At 39.7% G+C, this 19,027-nt stretch overlaps 1 long non-coding RNA gene and 1 pseudogene across 1 annotated transcript; both read right to left on the bottom strand.

The window, feature by feature from the left end:
* Positions 1–949: 949 nt before the first annotated feature.
* LOC117803553 lies at positions 950–6,106 on the bottom strand. The gene is made up of 2 exons (XR_004627510.1): positions 5,885–6,106; positions 950–2,098 (listed from the first exon to the last, which is right to left on the bottom strand). It is a non-coding gene; the product is annotated as an uncharacterized LOC117803553 (long non-coding RNA).
* A 418-nt stretch (positions 6,107–6,524) lies between these two features.
* On the bottom strand, positions 6,525–6,622 carry LOC117795482 (annotated as a pseudogene).
* Positions 6,623–19,027: the final 12,405 nt, after the last annotated feature.

The raw sequence follows: 19,027 nt of genomic DNA on the forward strand, positions 1-19,027 counted from the left end.
TTTCAGAGCTCTCACTTCCTGGGTAGAATTTTGCTCTTTCAAGGGGCCTCTGCTTCTGAGATCTGAAGCCCTTTATCAGACTGCTCGCTGCTCAAGTTGATCAGAAACGCCATCTCAGCACTGTTAACGCATGTGTGGGTTATACCAGCAGCATCCAGTGCTTTAGGAAACACTGACGTGTCTTATCAACAATCATGGGCGAACCATAAAACCAACCATAACCAATTGTATTGCTTGCTGCTCCTAGGGGGCAGGGATGAAATAATGTGGTTGCTTTGATGCCTAATAAAGTTCAATTCCAGTGATGGTGAGAATGTAGGAAGGAATGAAAGACATATTCAGTGAAATGTGGTTTTCTTCCTTGTTGTCCTTTTAGATTAGGAACTCCTTGAGCAAAGGGACCATGTCTGCTGTCTTCATTTGCAATGTTTAGGACCAGTGCCCAGCTTAGTGCCTTATTCACAGTATGTGCACACTCCCTGAATTTTTGCTTTCCAAGTACTGGATAAACATGGTCAAAAATTCTGAGTACACAAAGGCTAAAAGAGTGAATGCAGTGCTTTATGTGATTGTCATTCAGGTAGCTTTGTAAAACATACAATTCTAAGCACTAAATTGTCAGACCAGTAAAAAAAAAAAAAATTATCACAAATCTCAATAGTCCCATAAACTTTTACAGCATATCTTTTGTGGCAATTATTACAGTAGTTCCCCTTATTCATGGTTTCACTTTCCACAGCTTTAATTACCTGCGGTCACCACTGTTTGGAAGCAGATAATCCCCCATCTGACCTATCCTCGGAAGGTCAGTAGTAGCCTAACGCTGGGTTGCAGTGCCTTCGTCATTCACCCCACTTCGTCTCATCATGTAGACATTTTATCATCTCACATCATCATAAAAAGGAAGATAAGTACCGTACAATAAGGTACTTTGAGAGAGAGACGGAGACCACGTTCACATAACTTTTATTACAGTATATTGTTATTGTTCTATTATGTTACGAGTTACTGTTGTTCATCTCTTACTGTGCCTACTTTATAAATTTAACTTTATCATAGGTATGTATGCATAGGAAAAACCAGTATATATGGGGTTTGGTTCTATCCGTGGTTCTAGGCATCCACTGGGCATCTTGGAAAGTATCCCCAGTGGATGGGGGGGGGGCTACTGTACCGTAAATTATAGTTATATAGAAATATATCTTAATTCCCTCTATTACTTGGTAAACTCCTTGGGGATTTAGTTTCTGCTGTTGTACTATACACATCTTATGCTTTCAATACCTGTTTGCTGAATAAATGAATGAATGATGAAATGGGTGATGCTATACTTCCACTCATTTGGAATGTTCAAAGAGGTTTTACATAATTCAGTGATCCTATTAAGTAAAAGTTACTATCTATATAATATATATGGATTGACATTAAAATATAAAATTCTACAAGTCAAAATTATACCAAACAATATTATTTTTTACGATTCAAAAGGCACTTCAAGATCTTTAACTTACAAAATTAAGAGAAACCAATTGGTTTCCTAAAAATATATCTTCATTTCTTGTTTTGGTCTACCAGTAGTTTACCATGACTTTTAAATAAATCTCTTTTGTCAAGTTGTCTAGTTGTATGGATTCTGAATAAAAAGCAACTTTATATTCTAGTTGGAAAGACTTTAGGCTAAAGTACCTTGAGAAAGGCAATATAACACTGAACCAAAGTGATGAAAATGATTACATTTTAATTTTAATACATTTGTATCTCAACGTACTACATTTCTAGACCAAAATGGTTTGTACATCTCTGTTGCTTGAGCAGGAGGAAATCATTATAATGAAAAGAGTTATTGAAAATGGTCCATGTTGTGTAATTCCCAGGATAAATGGGCTGAGTAGCAAATATTTCTGTTGTGAACTGTTTTATACCGAAATGTGCATTATTAAACCCATTTGTTGAGCACATTGAAAGATCGAATATCTTCCTAACTCAACACTGGAAAATGTTTATTTGCCATTCCTCTCCTTCCTCTGCTCTGATCTTGATAGATATTGTTTCTGGGTTTTCTGGAATCCATCCATATTAGAGGGGGGAAAAATCATAGCTGAAGAAACCAAAAAAAAAAAACAGAATTTACAATTTATAAACACAAATTTTAACAAGATCATAAGGAATTTAAAATAGCTACATAATAGAAACAGCATGTAGAAAAACACATAGAACGATGTGGTGGCTGACTATTTTTACACTATCATAAAGATCTTATACATTTGAAGAACACAAAAACCGTAGTCATCAGGTTATAAGAATTCAAACGTAGCAAAGAAATGCTAGTGATCAGGATGGTTTGGGGTGATGTGATGCCCTTTTGATTTTATAAGTATGTTACTTTATGCATACTGTGTACCGAAGTAATACACATTTAACTACTGCCCTTTAAAGCACCGTGTGTGCAATCAAGTTGTTTTTATTTCATTTAGTGTAATCACATGTGGGCCTGGTTCCATGTTCCAATTACTTCCCCAAAAAACCCACCTCTGTTGAAAAATCAATTGAGCACCAAAGACTAGAGTTGAAAGTACTAGTAACAGCTGGAGTGGAAGAAGCAGAAAGCAGTTTTCCGCTTTGACGATAGTTTTCTCCTCCAGTTAATGCCCCTTATCTAGAGTCAAATTTGAAGTAAAACACCAGGTATAGATTTATTTATTTCCTCATTCATTCAACAAATATCTACTGAGTGCCTACCATGTGCCAGCTTAGTACTCAGCATGGGAGCATGTTAGAAAAAGTTGTTAAAGTGACATTGGACTTCTGGAGAGAGCCTGAAGTCCAAAATATAGAATTGGAAGTCAAATAAATGGCGTAAGAAGTGCCTTTGAAGCAGATGAAAATTGAGGGAAGTTAAATGAAGAGACAGGTGCATGTTGAGATGCGGAGGAGATACGAGACCAGTTACGTTCAATTGCTTTGGGAAGTCTCTGCTATGAATGCTACAGGGAAGATACAGGAGATTTCAAGGAGAGAGAATTATGTGTGTAGAGCTGCCAGGGAGAAAGTTCCCAGCACTGAGTCAGGGGACTGTTGTTGGCAGGTGTGGCACAATGGAAGCAAGCATGAGTGTGGAATAGTGAGCTGGAGTAGTCCCGGCTTTCCTCCAGCAAGGCTCCTGGGCATACACAGAAACACTGGACAGCATGTATGGTGTGGTTTTGCCCACTGACATGGTGGGTCACAAGGATATGACAGGGGCCTGGGTGGAGAGGGCAATGATGGGCTGAGAAGAGGGCTCATGGATGGATTAACAATGAAGGATTTAGCGTTTATTAAACTCAGTGAGCAGAAAGCAGGGAGAAGGTTGGGAAGGGGAGGAGTACAGTGGTACACATGGGGGCAGTGAATAAAAACCAAACATTCCAAGTGCCTGTAATGGTAATATTCAGGGAATGACCCTGCTGGCGCATGGCTGAAGGAGGCTGGAGCTGGAGGATTGCAGGGAATAAGATCATGGGACTCTACTGCTGCGGTAACAGCATGAATTTTGAAGTTGTCAGAAAGTGGTGATGAGGAATGAGACATGGAGGACGGTCATAAGGCAGGTGCTGTATTCATTTAGAAAGATGGAAGTGGGTCTCATGCAAGCTCAGTAAACAACAGCTGTGGAGCCTCTAAGATGGTAGAACAGAGAACTGGTGTCAATTCTAAAGAAGGAGGAAAAAGAAGGGGACAGTTGAGTAGTCCAAAAGTTTGAAGTCTGGGCTTGTAAATTACTGGAAGAAAAATCCCAAGAGGGCCAGAGCTTATTTTGAAGACATCCGGATACTACATACAATCAGCCACATTTTTTTCTAGGTTCATTCAAATACATGTTAATTTGTTAGTTGTTGATTTGATTATTCATCATGATGGATGCTGTCTTGGCTAAGAAAAAGATGTTATTTTATATTCTGCCTTGATTCCTTTCTGACACTTCCTGGGTTGTATTTTTTTCATGGTCTCCCACCTTTAAAAAGGTTAAATAGTGGGATGGAGGATATGCTTTCCCAAATATCAGATACTCAAGGCTTTTTACATATATCAAGAATGAGATCCAGTTGACAGAACTAACTAAACTAGAGAGTATGTTATTTTTCAAAGTAATCCTCTGTATTTGAAAGGAAAACACTGTATTAATCCTTTTTTTTTCTTTCTAAATACCATAATTTATTTAATCTTACTTATATAATCATAGCCTTGGACTGGTTTTCAAAACCACCATTACATTAAGTATGCAAAATACAACTGATATGATTATTGAAGTGTGTGCTTTTTGCATTAGAATGGAGAACACAAATCTTGATGAGTTTCCTGACATACGAACAAGTGCTCTGATAAATTCACAGACATATTAGTATATTCATAGATATTCTGATTATTGCAAAGCCAGGTTTTTTGCATGGGTAGTTACCTAAATTGTTTACAAAGCATAGCGAATGCTATTTAAATCACAATATAATAAACCCCTTCCAAGGAACTTCTTTAGTAGGGGCAGCAGGTCAGAGCAGTAAAGGTTGTTGTTGACAGTTAACTGCCTTTACAGTTACGCACTCAAAGGCAGGTGTTCTTACATTTATTATGCTTCTATGGAGCTTTTCATCACTACTATCACACTTATCTGAACATGTTGATAATTTGAAAGATTTCATAGCAGTAAGAGCAAACAAATGCTATTCATGCACTGAGGTGAATTTACTACTTTTCAATTCTTATTTAAGTAAACCAAGTCCACGGAATTCCAAAGTAAGATATTACCACTTCCCAACTTTCCTGCCTGCAGTGTTAATTCTCCTTTGGAAGACAGTCGTCTTGCCTGCTGGATCCTTCTCTTAGTCTGACTCTGTTTGATATGAGATCAAAGGGCTTTCATTTCCAGTATCAATTAGGCTGGCTGTCTTGTCTCAATGAGATTAAGTAGCCTCTGGAGAGTAGTGACACCAGCACAACCACAGACGAGCTGATGGTTAGCATACAATATGGCTGCCTTAATTCTTTCTAAATGATAGTTTGTCTAGTCTGATGTCTTTCTTTTATGGTTGTGTCTGAGGCTCATTTGTTCCGGGCAACCATGCAGCACACACCAGACCTGATAATCAGTGGTTTGAGTTTCTAAAAAGGCTGGAAAGACATATCAATTCTCTCGCAGGCTTAAGATGTTTCCCCCTAGTAAAGGCAAAGTCCACCTCTTTGTTGTTGTTTCTTTGATTTTTTTTTTTTTCTTTTTTGGTAGGATACCAAGTACCAGAATATTTTACTGCAGATAAATTCTAAATCTTATACCCCAAATTTACCTCCAAGTTGTTTAAAGTAAGCATTATCAAAAGCATTTGTGGAGCCCCAGGCAAAGCTATGTAAGCCCAGTGTTAGTCCTGCTATACAGAGATTCTCTATCTAGAAGTTTGTGGTCTGCATTTTCCACTGTCATATTTAATCACCTTTTTTTTTTAAAGATTTTATTTATTTATTTATTTATTTATTTATTTATTTATTTATTTATTTATTTATGACAGAAAGAGAGAATTAGCAGTGGGGAGGGGCAGAGGGAGAAGAAGACTCCCCTCTGAGCAGGGAGCCCAATGCGGGGCTCGATCCCGAGAACCTGGAATCATGACCGGAGCCGAAGGCAGACACTTAACCAACTGCTGCCACCCCAGGTGCCCCTTAACCACCTTTCTTGAGATAAGAATTTAAATGATCTCACTGGAGAAAGTGAAGCAATGTGTTTAAAGGAGTAAACAAGACACGGGTACTTATTAACAACATCCTCTCTCCACCTGTTCACTCTGTCTTTACTTTCAGAGATTTCCTCGCCAGCTGCTTCGTCAAGAAAAAAAGAGGTCGTCAGGCACCAACTCACCGACTTGGTCTTCCTCACCATCTTCAGACTTCTCTAGGCTTAAACCTATTCTTCCTTCGTTCCTCTTATTCCAGAAGAAAAACTTCTACCACTTTCCACGTCTCGACCTTCACCCTGAGCCCTCAAAATCTGGCTTCCTCGGTATCTCCCCTCCTCTCGTGTTTATGACCCATCCTTTCTCTTCTGGGTACACATGTGCTCGAGACTCCACCAGACGTTAAGAAATAAAAAACAGTGACAAAAACAACCACGCTTCCTTTAGCTCAACTTCCTTTTTTTTCTGGGCTAATGCCTTACATTTTACCTTTTCATCATCAAATTCTCAAGAAAGAAGATTACATGACTTATTCTACTCATTAGGTCCTATTCTCTCTCTCTCTCTCTCTGTCTGTCTTTTTTATTTATTTATTTATTTATTTATTTATTTATTTATTTATTTATTTATAACAATAAACACCATTACTACATGGCTGAAGATAAGAGGGAAGAAGATGTATTTGCTTTTCTGGGCTTTGATTTTCCTCAGATGGGATTCCAGCCCCTTGCCTTCTAGTGCGCAGCCATCTACTCCGCCACACCGGCCTGGCCTTGACGCCGTGCGTGCACGAAACTTGCTTGCTGGAGCTGTTCCTCAGAAGATGAAAATGGGGAACGCTTCGCGAATTTGCCCGTCATCCTGGCGCAGGGATCTTCTCTGTATTGTTCCAATTTTAGTTCATGTGCTACTGAAGGGAGCACAGTCCCATTCTCTTTTTAATCCATTGCTGTCTGATTTCTGCGTCCACTGCTGCTCTCACCAGGGTGGGTAAGCACACGGAGGTACCAGTCAATGGACACTGCTCCACTTGCCTCTCTTGTCCCTCTGCCACTAACGGTTAGTATTTCCGACAGGAAAGTCCTCTTCTCTTCGAAGCACTGCTTCACTTCCTTCTCCTGGTCCCCCTCGTGTATCCTTCCAAGTGTTTCGCCTCTTTAATTATTTTTTGTCCCTCTGTCCATCCCTTAGAAGTTGGGGTTCCTTAGGGTTTGTTTCTTACCTTTTTCTCCTCCTTCCCCTCCTCATCCCCCTTACCCCAAGGCAATCTCATGCTTTGGTCTGATTTCTTCTCCAGCCATAGATATGTATCTCCAACTACTCACAGGAATTCCCCTTGAGGCACCTCAGAACTGACATGGCATTCTCCCTACAAATTATTCACAAAGATTTCTTCTCCCTTTCTCCCTAGCTCAGCCAGAACCCCATCCTTCTCCCGGATGCCCAAGAGTGAACCGTGCCCCTCCTCTAGCCTCCTTACTTCCTTTCAGTTCTACCTCCTGAGAAACCTTCTCCTGCCCCTTCAGTCTTCATTCCACTGCTCCAGTCTAAGTCGGAGCTCATCACCTTATATCTGGAAGGTCGCATCTAGGCTTTTCTTAGTCATATTTCTACAACCAGATCTGATCATGTCACTACCAGGATTAAGGACTTTCTTCAATTTCCATCTGCCTACCGGATATACTTTAGCCCAAACTCCTTAATGCAGCTTAAGATCCCCTTCAGAACGTAGCCAAGTCTCATTTTCTATTTACTCTTTGGTCTCCCACCCCCACATGCCTTTACACACTCCAGAATGTTCTTCATTTGTGCCTTCATAGCTAAGATCAAGGTGCTCCTTTTCCCTGAAATGTTCCTGTTTCTTCTCTCCTCTTTCTGTCGGGCAAATCCCGATTCCTCCTTTCATGCGAAGCTGTCATGTTGCCTCCATTCTATTCCACTAGGGTTGCTGGCCACAGCCTCCACCCCACTCCCACCTTTTTCACAAAATGAATTGTTGTGCCTTCGCTGTTCCAGAGCATTTTACGTAGGCTTCCACTTAAAGTCCTTGTCTCATTATCTCATAGCTATTTTTCGGCTGCTCTGTCTCCCCTACCAGACTACCAGCTCTTCTAAAGCCATGTTCACCTTTCCTGCTACGTCAAAGATGCTCACCAAACTCCAGCTGTGTCTCCAAGATACAATGAGAAGCCTAAGTGGGGCGCCCGGGTGGCTCAGTCAGTTAAGTGTTCGGCTCTTTTTTTTTTTTTAATTTTATTTATTTGTGAGATAGAGAGAGAACGAGCAGTGGGGAGGGACAGAGGGAGAGACAGAAGCAGACTTCTTGCTGAGCAGGAAGCCTAATGTAGGGCTCAATCCCAGGACCCTGGGATCATGAGCTGAGCTTCCCGAAGGCAGGCGCTTAACCAACTGAGCCACCCAGGTGTCCCAAGCATCTGACTCTTGATTTCCACTCAGGTAATGATCTTAGGGTCCTGGGATCAAGTCCCACTGGGGCTCTGCGCTCAGTGGGGAGTCGGCTGGAGATTCTTTCTCTCCCTCTCCCTCTGCCTCAACCCCCACTTGTGCACGTATACACACTGTCTCTTGAAAGAAAGAAAGAAAGAAAGAAAGAAAGAAAGAAAGAAAGAAAGAAAGCCAGCCTTAGCTGACTGCCTCAGGCAGCAGTAGTGGTCCTCTGTCCTACCACAATTTTGTGTTCATGCACTTTCTTACAGCACTTATTATATTGAAGTTATGTGTTTACTTTTCCATTTCTTCCATTAGACTGAGAGTATCTCAAAGCAGGGACCTCATCCTATTCATCACTGCCATCCAAATGGTTAGCACAGTGCCCAGAACACAAAAGGTACCAAGTAAATGTTTGTTAAATCAACTGTCACCCCCCTAAGTCTTTATTACTCGTACTGGAGTTATTTTTACATGTGAATTGGTGCTTTTGTTTTGAACACCTATATAGGATATATTTTAAGTGCCTATTAATTTTACTATGAATATTTCACCTACAATGACCACCACCTGTGTCATAGATCACTGAAAAATCTCGATTGCTAAAGAAAGATCACATTGAGTTGGTAGAAAACAACCTTGATTTGTGGGAACTGAGCCTCAGAGAGTGCTGAATTAGAAAAGAGTGAGCACACAGAGTGATATACAGTGCTTACTCATGGCATTGGATGCCAATAAATATGTAACACCCCACAGCCTGGAGTTATTATTCTTTTATAATAATTATTAACCTCATCAATTAGAAAAGAGAAAATCACATGGAAGGTAACTGAAGTTACTTAACAAATTTATGCTAAAAACCAACTTAAAAGCTATACTAAAAATCCCCTTAGTCCCAGAACCATAACGTATCTTCAAGGTATCTTCCTATTAGAGTTTTCCCCGTAATTGTCAAGTTATGGGACAGAAGAAAACATAATCTTATTTTTGAAGAGCTGAGGTTGGTCTGAGGGTGAACTGGGAAACCAGAAAACTACCAGGAAAACCAGCTCTTCTCTCTTCCCCTACATTACCTTACCCTTGTGGATTTGCACAGATAATGCCTATTCACTCTATAACAATCAGTCAACATGGATATGTCCCTGGGCTGTAAGTTGGAATATTGATCTGAGTTTAGCCTGGCTTCAGAGCTCTCGTTTTCTATGTGCTAACAAACTGTGAGTTATTTTGTGAACTCTCTAGTACCTCTTTAGTTTGGTGATTTAAATCATTAGTAATACAGATTAGTAGTTATGTTAATAAGATAACTCCACATTTTCTTTTAGCAGGGTGAGTCCTCTCAAAATACGGCTGTTTCAGCCAACCAAGTACAACTGCCCTCACTATATTTTTCCCCTTTCCTTTTTCCCCCACCTAGAGTCAGGTTGTGGTATGTTATGGGTATTTCCCAATAAATTACCAACCCCTGTACACACATTTTTACTTAGCCCATATCCTGCTTCCTACACTCTTCTAAGTTTTATTCATGAATCACTCAAAATTTTACACATTCCAGAAATTACACATTTACTTTTCAGTATATAACAGCCATTCTTTGTCTCTTATTTGAAATATTTTTTAACATTCATTCTAAATGAACTCACTATTGCTCATCCTGGTTTGCATAATTATAGTTGGCTCTTATAAGTAACTATCAAAACTCTTTTATCTTTCTTTTTCCTTTGCTCATCATTTTATTTTTTTATTTTTTATTTTTTTGGGTTTTCTTGTTTTTGTTTTTGATAATATTTTTTTATTATATTATGTTAGTCACCATACAGAACATCCCTAGTTTTTGATGTAAAGTTCTATGATTATTTTTTGTACAGGGTGAGGGATTTGGGGGCGTTCCCTCATAGGGAGAAGGCACCTGGAGGTGAGGGCACTTCACAGCTCATTAATTATCTGTTGGGCATTGGCTCATTTAAAGAGTATTAGGCAGGTTGGGATTTGAGATTGGAGGAACCAGGGTGGAAAGCAATTTGTCCACATTAGAGAAGAAGTTGGACAGCCCTAGGCTCAGAGATGTCCCAGGCTTGCAAGAGGATTTTGGATTTGGGAGTTTTTAACAGCTTTTGAAAAAGCTGTTAAAGAAAGATGAAAAAAGCACTCCTAGTATGCTGGAATTAGGAAGCAAAGCTTCACGTTTAAGAAGAATAAATTCAGCTTCACCCAATGAGATGAGATTTGAGAATTTACATAAAGAGGTAGGTAAGGCTAAAATTATAAGAAGCTTCCTGGGAATGAAAATATAATTGATCATGAAGAGTAGATGGAATGCTTGGGAGTTCATAATTGTCCTTTCCAGTCTACAAAAAATATAAATAAATAAATATGTTTAATAAAGATAGATTTAATAGGTAATTTTAATTATGGCTTTAAAAGAATTCAAGCAATACAAAAGGGTTTACAATGAAAAGTAAGTCCCCCTCTTTCCCTTCCTAATCACAGTTTCCTTTCTCCTCTCCCTTCTCCCCTCTCCCCGTGCTGGACAAAACCACAATTATCTAGTTGTTATTTATCCTTCTGGAGAAAGCCTATGCATTCACAAACATATATGTGTGTGAGTTATTCTTTATTTCACCACGTGAATGGTAGCAGACTATATGCACTGTCTGCACCTTACTTTTCCCTCTGATTGATGTGTCTTAGAGATCTTTTCCTTAGGAGCCCAGATAGAACTGCCTTATGCTTTACAACCACTGCAAAATTTAATTAACCATTCCCTTCTGATGGACATTTAGGTAGTTTGCATTCTTCTGCTGTTACAAAACTATACTGCATCATAGTTGAGCAGAAAGAACATGAAAACCTCCTGATGGGAGAGCTGGAGGTAGGGTAGGACAGAATGAACTGTTGTTCTCACGTGAACCAAACATTTTTAGGTTCTGCTTCTCTGTGTGCCTCTTTGCCATGCATACAGGGGGAAACACACAGGAGCTCGATGAGACGGCCACTTACTGTTGTTTTCCTATGAGGTCAGGCACATTTCCATTATGTGGAGTTATTATATAAAGCATCCCAAGTCTTATATGGCAGTGGGGGTACCTGTTAGGAATATACCCAAGTTATTCAAGGAGAGAACTACGATGTTGTAGAAAGAGCATTGGTTTGGGTCACAAGAACTTGGTTCAGGCCTCCCCTCTGCTTTTTACTGTTGTGATAATTGAAGTCCTTTTAGTTTCTCTGAGCCTTATTTTCTTCCTTGGTAAATTGGTGGTCATAGTATCAAACTCGTGTTTCATAGAGTTAATGAGATAATGCTTATGAAATGATTCTATAAGCCAGTGGTTCTCAAACTTTAAAGAGTTTTTGGTTCAGAAGGTCTAAAGTGGACCTTGAGAATTTACATTTCTGATAAATTCTCATGTAATGCTGATGCTGCTGGTCTAGGGACCAGAATTTTGAGAAATACTGGTACAAGTCATAAAGAACTGATAGGTGGTGTTACAGTTTTTGTCACTACAGTTATTACCCAAGAAAGAATACTACCTCGACATGTGTCCTTAGAGAAGTGAGAGAGGTAATGGTAATCACTTTTAAATTGAAGTAAAAATTCTTCCTGTCCATCGATGACAGAAATCTCTAAAGAAATTAAACTTAATGGGGGGGGGTGGATACTAAACACATAATTATGCACACTTTGAGTTTATTTAAATGTTCATGCACCTCTGAATTCACTGGTTAAGAGCACTTGACAGGAAGTGGAAGTCCAAAAATAAACAAGAAAGGCTCATCTCGTGGCATTGCTGCCTTAACTGAACACAGGAAGTCCTGGAAATCTTGCAAGACTGTCTGTTCCTTCATGATGTCTAGCCTGATTTTAAGACCCCAAAGAGTATTTTATGTTTGTATTTGTCAGGGTTCTCCAGAGAAACAGAGCCAGGACCAAAAAAAAAAAAATTACACACACAGAGTTATTGTAAGTTGTAAGTTATTATAACTACGGTATAGTTCTAGTCTGAGTCTGAGCACCAGCAGAGCCAATAGTAGAAGTCCCATTCTAAGTTTGAATCCAAAGGCAGAAGACGACCAATAAACGTTTTAGTTCAAAGACAGGTGGAGAGAAAGAATTCCTTCTTAGTTTTTTATTCTAGTTATGTCTTCAACAGACTGGACAAGACCCACCCACAATGGGGAAGCCAATCAGCTTTACTCAGTTTACCAATTCAAATGTTAGTCGTATCCAGAGATACCCTCACAGACACACCTGGAAATAATGTTTAACCAAATATCTGGGCATCCTGAGGTTTGAAGTTGACACGTAAAATTAACCATCAAAACGTTGCTGATGGGTGTCTGAAATGAGCTAGTTTCAGTGTGCTTTCATGGTTTTCCAGTCCGCGTTGCCGCTTCAAAACACTTGAAGCTTCAGGGAGCACAAAGACCAACTGCGGCTGTGGGTACAGTTAGTGTCATATTTTAGCTGTCACACATCTTATGGCAAAACATTTCTGTGGACTACTTACAGCTAAAACTCAAAATATTCTTTTAAAAACAGAAAATCGTAGGTAATAATAGTCAGTTGCTATCATCAACACCATCACCATTATTATATCTATTATAAGAAAGGTGATGCCAACGGGCCTTTCTGCCAGTCTATAAACGCTGTTGAGTATTGAAATATATGTTAAGAACATTTCAGAATCATTGATTTATTGTTGTCACAGATGTGTAGGAATCTAGACATTCAGCTTTTAGCACTGACTTATTGCCTTCTGAAAATCACCATAGACATTCTGCTCTCCATTCCCTTCTCAACTAATAAATACAGCCTGTGGAACGAGAGACATACCACAGTACATTCCTGGGACCCCAAGAGACAAATATTAAAATATTTTAGAAGACAAATATTAAAATTAACAAGAGAGCCACAAAAGTTTAGAGGTAAATTCATGAGTGATGAAGCAAAATTTTCAAACCACGGTGCAGTAGGAAGAAAATGTTGCGATTCTGTGTGAATAATGCTTTCCTGAAGATGGCATATTATTGTGGTGGGTTTCCTTACTTTCTGTCTCACCGATTCCCTTCTTGACATTGTACAGCTATTTCCTTTGTAATACAGAAACTCCCTTACAGAATCTTTTTCCACAGCTGGCTTTCATCACTTCTTGATAGGTACCTAAATATTTCAGTTTCTTCCACTTTATTTTCCTTTAACAATAACTGGTGCCCAATCAAATCATTCATCTTTCCCCCTGTGTGAGTATTTGAGATCTTGAATGACTGTTTATGAAGCACCATTTGGAATCCCCTGTTTTCTCTTGTTTGGCATTTCCCTATGCCCTTGGTCTCAATTACACTTGGAAGTCTGAATTAAGTTTGTTTAACCATTTAAAAATTTTGAGTTCAAAATTTATTGTGGACTCTTTTTTTGTCTTTCCCTATAGAAATTTCTGTGTGTCAATAGAAGACTAACCTTAAACCCTCAGCCTTATTTTGTAACTTGTGTAATAGATCCTGCACGTCTATAAACACTATTCAGACATACGGCACAGAAAAGCAAATACTATGCTTTAAAATGTCCACAAGTGATATTAACAACTAGCATTTATTTTCTATTTACTATGAAGTGGGTGCATGACCAAGTTCTTCAGGTGTATTAAATACTTCATCTTTCCGTCAACCTTAGAAGTTACGAATTTTATTAAATGCTTTCTTGCCCTTGATGTGCAGGGAAATTTCAGTATTAGTCTATGAGCTTGAGTAGAATTTCCATATTTGTAACCCAAGGAGTATTCATTTATGTGAACATGATATATGTTATTATGTACACAGATGTCATTATGGGTGTGTAAAACAGAGCATATCCTGGGCAAGAGGAGATCAGATTGAAAAGGCCTGTGCTCTATCTGTCCCATACCCATTTACATTGATTAAATTTAAAAATTCCTAGAGGAACCTCCTGGGAGAAGAAAAACAAAGCAAAAACATAACAAGGATTGGGGACAGGAAGACTAACTTTGCAAGGATTTTGCTGACATGGGTCCATAGCAAGGCCTTGACTTTAAGAAAATCTGAAGGGTGAATAAGGAAAATATAGATATGGCTTAAAAACCAAAGACTATTAAAAGATAGACAATAAAATGTCTCCCTATCATTCTTGCCATTCATTTGACCAATTCTTACCCAGTCTCTACAATTAGTAACCACTATCCTTAATTTCCTATGTAAATTTCCATAGTTTCTTTAAGCATATACAGCAAAAACAAACAGGCTTTTCTTTCTCTTCATTTGCTTACAAAGACAGCATATGTTAATACAATTCTGCACCTTGTTTTTTGTTTGTATGTTTATCTTGGGCTTCTTTTCCTATTGGTATAAAGAAAGCTTCCTGACTCTTTTTTACGGTTGTTTAATGTTCTATGATGTAGATATATTATCATGTATTTACCAGTTGCTTTTGATGAACATTTGGGTTGTTTCTAATCTTTGGCTATTACAAGCAATGCTACAGTGAGTAACTTTGCATCAAAGTCATTTCTCACCTGTGCACGAATATCTGCACGATAAATTCCTCCAAAAGTATTTCTAAGCTTTTAGTGGCTTTTGTTAATTTGAAAGTGACCACCAAGCTATCCTCTCTGAGCTGTACCCCCGTGGGAGAAAGGATGTGTATGTGTAGAGCTAAAAAGAGCTATAACACCTTAGGGCCCATGCCACCCTATTATAGGAACCCCCTAAGAGAGGCTAACCCAGGAAGAAGAGCCATACTTCTGTTGACTTTCAGGGAAGGATGAGTATAGGTCTTAAAAGTTGCTGAGGAGGTGACATTGGAGTGGAGATACGGCCTGAGTGAAGCACAGGGATATAGTTCAAATGGGAAGCCAGGATGGTACTGTGGGCTGCTGAGGCTTGAACAGAACTTTGCTAAGATTAGCAACCCCAGCAGTGCAGGTGGCCCTGTGGCAAAGGATGGCACATGTTCTTAGATTTTTTTTCACATGGTAGTAACAAGCTCATGAAAGCCATAGTACTAGGAAGTCTGGTGATATTTGGGTAATAAATGCTTAGAAAAGGTCTTGAAGAATAGAAAGATATTAACAGAGATTTTCTCCGGAAGTACAGGGAAAGGAGTTAGCATCTCACTTTGTCCATGTCTTGATGTTCATAAATGTTAATCAATTCTATTGAGAATTGATATGTGTCTTTCCTGGTTTTTTTCAATATAGGCATATATATTTATCAGTATAAATAATTTTTTATTACATAAATAGGATATTTCTGCATATACCTATTATTTTGTAGTTGTCTGCTTTTATTTTAAATACGTATTTTGGAGATCTTTCCAAGTTAGTATATAAAGATCACCTTCAACCTTTTTAAATGATGCATAGAAGTCTACTGTCATTTATGTGACCATTCCTGATTTTTGACTTTTACAAACAATGCTGTAGTAAATGCCTTTGTCCTTGTCTCTGGGCACATACTGTATGTGGGTGCTTTTTAAAGACTGATACTTAGACATAGACATCCTGGATTGAAGGCGGTGCGTGTCTAGGATTGTGATGGATACTGCCATGCTGGCTTCTAAAAAAGGCTTCACTAGTTTACTCTTGTGCCAACGGTACAGAAAAGACAGCTTGCTCACAATCTTAATAATATTAGACCATATCAGTCTTTTAAAAGTATGCCAATTATATTTTTAAAAATCACATCACATTGTTGTTTTAACTTACATTTCCTAGATGTTGGACTTTTTTCACATGCTTCATTTGTATTACTTCTGTAAATGGCTTATTTCCTTTGCCTATTTTTCTGTTAGGTAGTTGTCTTATTTAAAGAAGTACATTACATTCTGTTATGTCTGTTTTGTTTGTAGCAAGTGTTTTCATCTGCTCTTTGTCATTTAACTTTGTACCTGGCTATGTCTATTAAGACTCTATTAGTTGTAGCTTAGGGGCGCCTGGATGGCTTAGTCATTAAGTGTCTGCCTTCAGTTCAGATCATGATCCCAGAGTCCTGAGATCGAGCCCTGCATCGGGCTCCCTGCTCAGCGGAAGCCTGCTTCTCCCTCTCCCACTCCCCCTGCTTGTGTTCCCTCTCTCGCTGTGTCTCTCTTTGTCAAAAAAAAAAAAAAAAAAAAAAAAAAGACTCTATTAGTTGTATCTTAGTTTGTTCAGCTACTGTAGAAGATACCATGGCCTGGGTGTCTTATAAGCAACAGAAATTTATTTCTCACAGTTTTCAAAGCTAGAAAGTCCAAGATCAGAGTGCCAGCATGGTCAGGGGAGGGCCCTCTTCCTGGTTCATAGCTGGCACCTTTGAGCTGTGTCCTCTTTTGCAGGAAGGTGCAAAGGATCTCTCTGGAGCCTCCTTTTTGTAAGGGCATTAACTATATTCATGAGGGCTTTACCTTCATGAACTAATCACTTCCCAAAGGACCAGCCTCCTAATACTATCATCTTTGGGGATTAGGGTTTCCACATATGAATCTGGAGGGGGACACAACATTCAGACCACAGCCTTTTACCCCTGGCTCCCCCAAATTCATGTCCTTCTCATATGGAGAATACATTCCTTCCATCCCAATAGCTCCAGAAGTCTTAACTTGTTCCAGCATCAACTCAAAAGTCTAAGTCCAAAATCTCATCTAAATATCATCTGAATTAGATATGTGAGACATTCCTCTTAGGGCAAATTGCTCTCCAGCTATGAGCCTGTGAAATCAAATAATACGTGCTTCCAAAGTATAAGGAAGGGACAGGCATGGGATAGACATTTCCATTCCAAAAGGGAGAAATAGGAAAGAAGAAATGGGTAATAATTTCTTAGCACATCCAAAACCTTAAAGCACAATGGGGCAGAGGTCCCACCTTCTGGACACACTGAGGTGGAGGTTGGGCCCCCAAGGCTCCAAGTGGTTCTTCCCCCACAGCTTTGCTGGGTGCAGCCCACACAGCAACTCTGATAGGCTGGAGTCCCACATCTGCTCCTCCTTCTCTGGGGCTGGGGTCATTGCCCTAGGACACAAATGGTCATTGCCCTAGTCAGATTTCTCTGCAGCGGCCCCTCCCCCTCCTGAGCCCACTGCTCTGGGAGGTTCCATCCTTTCAAATCTAGGGGAGATATCCATGGTCCCACCGGCTAATGGCTAGTGGCTATGTTATGGTGTGTGATACTTTGTATGTGATTTCTAGTCATAGAAGGCGGAGGATAAGATAAGTTAGAGTAAGACAAGATGGAGTCACAGTGGCCAATGTGAACTCCCATAATAGTTGTCAACGTGGGATACAGGACTTGGAGTGTGCCTCTGTAGATAAGCCGTGTGACTGATAGATAAGTAAAACTTGTTAGGAAAGGTTGCCGGAGAGTCCTGGGTGAGACCTAGTGGACTGAGCTGATATGGCAAACACCACTGGGCAGAACCGTTACACCCAACTCAGAGGACCCATAAAAGAAGGAGCTGTCTACCAGCAGTTGGAGGGCTGACCGGCCTCCCATGCTGTATGTGTCCATAGCTGCTCCACACAGGCACTGCCAGAGGCCCTGTAGGCACAGAAGGCCACTTGACTGCAATCTAGACCAATACTTCTTGCAGGACCTACAATGGGGCCAGTGTCTCCCCACTCATGTTGTGATGCCTCCTTCCCAGATCTTCTTCAGAGTGGTTCATTAATTCCCATCTAACTTTCTTGTGTGACTAATTGTGTGATAAGTTGTGCAATAAACAGTATGATTCATGAATTTAATGTTGATGCTACATGGCTATTTGAAACATGTCTCAATCCTGTGATTCTTACCTGGCCTTGCCATTTACCCTGCTTCAGGCTAGTGCACTCCGATCTCTCTAGGGGCTCTGCCAGGGTTTAATGCCTGTGCTATCTGGTGGCACAGCCCCCTTGGCCCTCTTCCACAGCACCTGGAGTTGAGGGGTGCAGCTCAGGCTTTTGGGGGAGCATAGCCTGCACTGTGAGGAAGACAGCAGCCCCTCCTTTGAAATAGATCTGCCCGGGGGAGGCCCTTGAACTCTGTACCTGTGGAGGTAGGGCCAGTCTGGAACTGCCTTCAGGTCATTCTTCTACTCACTCAAACAATAAGTCCTGGCTTCTGTTTGGAAGGCCCATCAAACTGCCAATTGTCTTCATGAATAGCTCCTATCTTCTGTTGAGATGGTCAATCCACACCAATTTCCTTACCAAATTTGGCCACAGTCTTTGTGTTCGCTCCCAAACAAGCTTTCTTATTTCTTTCAAAATGGATAGGCTGAGAATTTTCCAAATTTTAAAATTCTGCATTCTTTTTGATTAATAATTCCACTTTGAAATCATTTCTCTTTTCGAATTTTACTAAAAACTTTCAAAAGAAACCAGGCTGCTCCATCAACACTTCACTTAGGAATTTCTTCAGCCAAATATCTTCTTTTCATTGTTTAAAAATTCTACTTTCCATAGAGCACTAGGACAAGAACACAATTTAGTTCTTATCCACATTATAACAAAGATGGCCTTTTCCTCATTTCTGTCTGAGACCTCAACAGAATGACCTTTATTATTCATATTTCTACCAACATTCTGCTAAAAACCACTTGGGTATGTATTCTCTAAGAAGATGAAGACTTTCTCTACAGCTTTCCTCTTCTTTTTTTGTTTTTGTTTTTTGAAACATTTTATTTTCAAGTTATCTCTACACCCAACATGGGGCTTGAACTCACAACCCTGAGATCAAGAGCTGCATGCTCTACTGACTGAGTCAGTCAGGCGCCCTATAGCTTTCCTCTTCTGAGGTCTTGCCAGACTTGCTCTTTATAGTCCATTCATAGCAATGTAGGCTTCCTGTAGTACACACCTCAAAGTCTTTCAGCATTTTCCCATTATCCAGCTCCTTAGATAATAACCTTA

This window comes from Ailuropoda melanoleuca, chromosome 1 (assembly GCF_002007445.2).
Source record: "Ailuropoda melanoleuca isolate Jingjing chromosome 1, ASM200744v2, whole genome shotgun sequence".
Taxonomy (NCBI): domain Eukaryota; kingdom Metazoa; phylum Chordata; class Mammalia; order Carnivora; family Ursidae; genus Ailuropoda; species Ailuropoda melanoleuca.